This window comes from Benincasa hispida, chromosome 4 (assembly GCF_027475165.1).
Source record: "Benincasa hispida cultivar pf3 chromosome 4, pf3_genome.v1.1, whole genome shotgun sequence".
Classification (NCBI taxonomy): domain Eukaryota; kingdom Viridiplantae; phylum Streptophyta; class Magnoliopsida; order Cucurbitales; family Cucurbitaceae; genus Benincasa; species Benincasa hispida.
Window position 1 is genome coordinate 52,955,788 of NC_143481.1, and position 6,252 is coordinate 52,962,039.

Genomic DNA, 6,252 nt, shown 5'->3' on the forward strand with positions numbered 1-6,252 from the left:
ACCCTTCTGCCGCATGTATACTAACCTCACAAGACTTGGTTGTCGCACGCCTTGCCTATGCATAAGGTTGCAAGCGTTCAACATGGCCCCTCTTGGCGTGCACATTCCAACACATGGCTTCTCCTCACTCGGCCACACTTGGCTTCCTTAAGAGCCCAACTAACCTCAAAAGTAAGTCCAATGCCCATGGCTCACCTCCAACGCCGATCACACGCCAACTCATGGGCTACACACTTAGTCAATTTCTAGCTTCACCCGAGAGTCAAGCTTCCAAACTTAAACATTTCTTCCAACTCTTCACCCACTTCTCTACAATTAGACATTAGTTCTCTCATTAACTACTCACCATACTAGTCTCAGTCGTAAACATACACAAGTAGGGAAATTAGGGTTCAGGGTTTACAATATGAATGTGATATTTCTTGATCCTCATATTGTTGAAACAAATGTGCAAAATATAATTGAATATCTTGAGGCATATAAGTTTCTTAGTCCTGAAAAGGATATTGATTGTACTTCTACTGCCATCAATTGTGTTTCTGAGGTGAACAAAGTTGTCATTGTTGCTTCAACTAGCCAGTTGGATAATTTTTATGTGAATCTCTTAAATGATGACATCGCTTCTACTAATGTATCTACTAGTGTTGCTACTGAAAATTGGTCTTCTGTGTTTGCGAGGACTGAGAATTTGATTATTGATAGTGGTTTAGTTGACAAAATGGTTGTGAGTTGTGGTCGAAATGCTTGTAAAAATGTTGTTGACAATGTCGACAAACTTGTCTCAAATATTGGTATACATGATGTTACAAATAAGTTTGCAATTAATCAAGAAGAAACTAGGGTTCTTCAAAGTAGTATTCCTATTGATTTTGTGAATGTGGCTTATGATTCTGTTGAGATTAAGTGTGCTTATATTGTTTCTCCCTGTAAGACTGATGATGTTTTAGAAGATATTCTTGAAAATGTTGCTGCTTCAGTCTTAGTCTATGCTGATATTGATAACATGAATAGTCCTGATAAGTTAGAGTTGTCGGTTTGCCTCATTTGTCTGTTGTGGTTCCTGAGAATCTAGTTATTGACAATGTTATTGCACCTGACCTTGGCTCTGCTTGCGATGTTCTTGAAGCTAGTTCTCCTAAGTTTGATGTTATTGAAAAGAATCTTGAAGATATTGTTGTGATTAAAAAGTTTTTTGTTGTATGGAGAGTCTTGTGATTGGCCAAATGTCTAGTGCTAAAAATATTGTTTTGTCTGTTATAATCATCGTTGAAGTCATGGTTCCAAATAATGTTGAAGAAATTTCTTAAAATGAAAATGTTGTTGATGTTGAGCACATGTTTGAGGACATTTAAGAAATTAGTCCTAGTATTGTGGAGAGCATTAAGGAGAATATTTAAGATGATGATATTCCTTTGATTTCCTTTAATAAGAATTAGATGATGAAAATTGAGGATATTGATGATTCATGTCCTAAGGATAGCTTTCATCTGAGAAGAATAGTTATATACCTGAAGATTTTATCTCTGAGGAAGATATTCTTTGCTATACTGATCCTATTATTCTCAATCCATTGCTCTCTGATGTGAATATGCTCATATTTAAGAGTTGAATGCTTATGCCAAGAATGAATCTATTGTGGAAAAGTGTTGGGCCTATCTTGAGGGATACATCCTCTGATGATCATGATATTGTGATATGTTTTTGTTTTGGTTTGTTTAGTATGGATTGTTATGGTTTGGTTGGTAGATAATATTTTCCTTATTTATTTCATCTGATTTTTTTTGTCTTTGGTTCTATGGGCAGGTATTTGACTTTATTTTTCTTTCCTTATTTCATTGTAGATTTTGGGGTGATTCTTTCGATTTTTTTCTTATCGTGTTTGTGGTATTCCTTCCTTTTCTGTGCTGAATTTAGAGGTGTTATTGCTTTTGTTTTTTTTTTTTGGGTAAATCACATATTTTTGTGCAAGTTATTACAAAAGTTTTTGCGAAAGAGACAAGCTCTCTAGAGGTGTTTGTAAGCACTGTCAATCTCAGTGTTACTTATGTTGGTGTTAATCGACTTCACGATATCTTGTGCCTGTCATCATCCAGGGTATGCCTCTATTGGTTGATGGGGATATTTTTCCTACAGATGATATTTTGTCCTTGATGGAGCTCTCTTTTTTTTTTTCTTTTCTTGTTGGCTATTGTGTTAAGCAGGCTTATTGTTGAAGTCTCTGAACATGTGACGGATGATGCGCACTTTGATGGCTATATAGCTTTACTATGGGTCAGTGGTTTTGTGCTTTCAAATTGCTCTTACTTGTTGGTTGGTTGCTTGTCTCTATTTTCATGATTTTTGTTACTTTTGGTTGTTTTTGTAAGCCAAATAAAAGTGGGAGAAGAAGTTTGGTCATGCACCATTCTGATGGTTTGTGGTTTTGTGTGTTTTTCTCTAGTCTGGTTGGTTTTCTTCTGTTGTCATGCCTTGATGATTGGTTTATTTTGCCTTAAAAATAGCCAAAGGGGGAGATTATCACTACAGTATGTTTGCCTGATTTTATCACAAGACTACAATGTGGTTGGCTAATTTTATTACAGCAAAACTCAAGTCACATGTTGTTCAACATGTCAAAGACGTTGTTATTAACATTGTTACATGTTTGACAGTAGATACGACTGAATATATTTTCTTTATTTGTTTGCGTTGATTTAAAGATCTCCGTGTCTACTTTCCTTTTCTCCAGCAAAAAATATTTATTCACTTCTAAAAGATATCTCAAAGCTAGCCTTATTTACATTATACTCTTATTTATTTTTAGGGTCACCTACCTTATTAGAAAAGTGTGTATTGAGTGTTTTGAGCTTAGGGTTTGTCTAAGCCTTAACCTGGATATTGTTATTGAAGTACTTTTTATTTGTCATTGAGAGTTTTTTGTTCGACAGCCATCGTAAAACTCGGAAGGAGATTGAATTTGATGAATGTTGGGGGATTTCACTCTTAGGGAGAGACTAAGTATGTTGTATTGAGGGGATCTCATATAAAGCTTAGAGAAGCATTTTTGTGGAAGTGAAGGGAGCTTAAACATAGCGGGAGCCTAAGTTGAAACTGAAGAGATAGTTATACGTGAGTCACTCAAGAGGGAGTCTATCAGATAAGTACTTTTGTTGTAATTGCTAAACTCTTTATATAATAAAGTTACGTTCCATCGAGCACACAGTCTCCTAGATGTAGGTGAATTTGCACTGAACTAGGTTATCAATCTCTGTGTCTTATAGTTTTGTTTGCTTTCGTGTTGTCCACTTGTCATACATATTGAATGTGACATTATGCTTGACATTGTATCCCGTGTTAGATCCACCCTAGTTTTTTTTTTTTTTTTTTTCAAATCATATGTCTAGCATAATATAATTTTCAAACTATGTTTGAAGAAGGTGTTAATAATACAATTACAAAAATTCTAGGTGTGAATTGATACAACTCCAAAAGTTTAAGCCTCATTTGGTAGCCATTTTGTTTTTTGTGTTTAGTTTTGAAAATTAAGCCTATGGACACCACCTCCACCTCCAAATTTCTTCCTTATTTATTTATTTATCTTTTCCAATGGTTTAAAAGACTAAGCCAAATTTTGATATCTAGAAAAGTAGCTTTCAAAAAGTTGTTTTTGTGATGTTCCAAACTTTTAATGAAATATTTACAATTTAGCTATCTAAAGTTAATTGAGAATATTGTTCTTGAATTTTTAAGTTGGAATTTAATTTGGGTGGAGGAGAATTCAGTTTAAAGATAAATGATAAGAGATTTTGGGAATTTGGATCTAAATTAATTTTGGTTGTAATTTAATGATGGTTGTTATTTTAATAAGGGATTTATTGAGTTCTAAAAAGGAAATAGAAAAAATAGTATATAATATATATGTATATATATTTATTGTTTAAGTGGAGGGTTAGATTTAGGTTTAGTAAAAGGAAACAAACGTAAATATATATATATATATACATATATATATATATGCCTAACTTATAGAGCATGCAAAAGGAAAAAACAAGAAAAAGAAGAAGGATCTTCTCTTCTTCCTTGTGTTATGCCCCCTTATTTCATTTTATTCCCCAGCCGCAACAGCCACTTTAAATCATCATCGCGTGCCTCCACCATGTCAACGAATTCTAGTCATCGTGGTTCTCCCATCACAGTTCATCCGTTTTCACAAAGCTGCATGCGCTGCCACTACTCTACCAGACTGGTTGCGCAGCCGTCCGCTTTCACCGCTCGGATGCGGTGTTCAGCCATCGCTCATTCGTGTCGTCCATGTAAAACCTTGAAATTTCACCTAAGTGAATTAGGTTAGAACTTGGTAAGTAAGGAAGCTTGAATAAGGATAAAAGAGGAGGAAAATGCCTTAAGTGTTGAAAACTAGACCTTAAAGGCTAAAACATAAGTTGTAGTCAAGTGAGGTTTTAGGAGACAAAATTTCTGCTAATTAAGGAAGGCATGTGTTGATGCCATGCATTGGGATGAAGGTGTGTAAAACAATAGCCTTGCCATTTGAAGTTTGTGCGAGGACATTGTCATTAGAGGTTAGGCAAGCTTGTTGACTAAGTGTAGAACGCATAAAGACACCATGCGTTGGTCTGAAGCACGCAGTCAAGACACCAAGCAATGATTGTTGTGCTCAGCAAGTCCATGATGGATACATGGTGTGGGTTGGCCGAGCAATGGCATGGTAGAATTGTCTAGGTGGGGGCATGAAGGACATGTCAAACGCAAGGTGTTGGCCGAGAGTAAGAAGCATATGGCACACAAGGACATGAGAGGTTAGGGCAAGGCATTGGACGAGGCAAGGACATGAGTGGTCGTGGCAATGCTTTTGCATTGAAGCCATGCGATGGCTAAGTTATTTTGAGGTTAGGAAAGGTCTCATGGAAAGCATAGGACAAGGATGTCCTAGGCGAGGAGACTTGACGTTGGTTATGTTGAATGTGATGAAGGGCATGCGATGACCTAAATGTAGAGGATGAGCGCATGAAGTAATATGTTGGCTGAAGAGGGTATGCACCAAGGGTAAGCCATGTGTGGGAAAGAGTGTGTGGCAAAGGGAAGTATGTGATGGTCTTGAGGTAGTGTGGGCACAAGAATGGGCCAAAATGGCATGCGTTCATGAGAGGCATGCAACCATTGGGTGGATTATGCATTGACAAGTGTGACTTGGGGAAAAAGGTTAAGTTAGCAACTCATATGGACAAGTAGTAGATCAAGGGTGATTTGGGCTTGAACCAAGGTGAGGTGGAAGCATGAGAAGACATGCAAAGTAGAGGTCTTGCGTTGGCCAAAGGAGGAGAAAGAACTTCAAGGTAGAGGTGTCAAGGAGAGGCATTGGCAGCACAACAGAGCGACAACTAGACATGCAATGCTGGTGGAGGTGTCAAGCTGAGGGAAACTTGGACACCTATAAATAGGGGAGTTTGGGGGGCTTAGTTTTCATAAATCACTCATGCAATTTGAGTAAATTTAGTGTGAGAATGTCCAGAGGGGAGTGATATAAAAGACTCTAGACTGCCATTTGAATTATAGTTATGAGGAAAGAGGACACATTGGAAGGCTGAAGGCCCAGACAAATGCATAGCACTACCAGATGCCCATCATCAGTCGCCCAGTGCCTGTGCGTGCACTCAGTAGCCCCATCGCCTAGCCTTATCACACATCTTCGCTAACATGCACGGATGCCCAATGGCGGGTGCGTACAAATTCCTAACACCAGGCATGCGAATGCTTATCAGCACACACGACCGCACAACTGAGCGTCCCGGCGCACGCTTGCACGAATCTCATCGCCAAGCCTCGCGCGTGCGATCGAACAATGCACACACAGTCTTATGTGATGCCTAGCGCTGCGTCTCGCCCACCCCGTGCGAAGCTTGACGGCCAGCAGTGCTCAATTGCACACGGAAATGCCCACCTTACAGCTACAACGCCATTAGCCTACAAATATAACCTCCGAAGGCTGTGTTTTGGGAAGTTAGGCCTATTTTGGTATTTTTAAAGGGGGTAAGCTGGTTATTTTAGTTTTAAGTTTTTTTTGGATTAAAATAGAATTTTTAGAGAAATTTTGGACTAATTCGGGATTTCTTTGAAAAGAAGTGGAATTCAAGGAAATTTGGGTCAAGAGCTATGCTAGGTGAATTCCTAAGGAATAACAGGAGGACTGTGAGTGGTTTTATTATTTTCATATGTTGAATTATATATATATGTTATTATATATATGTAAAGTTT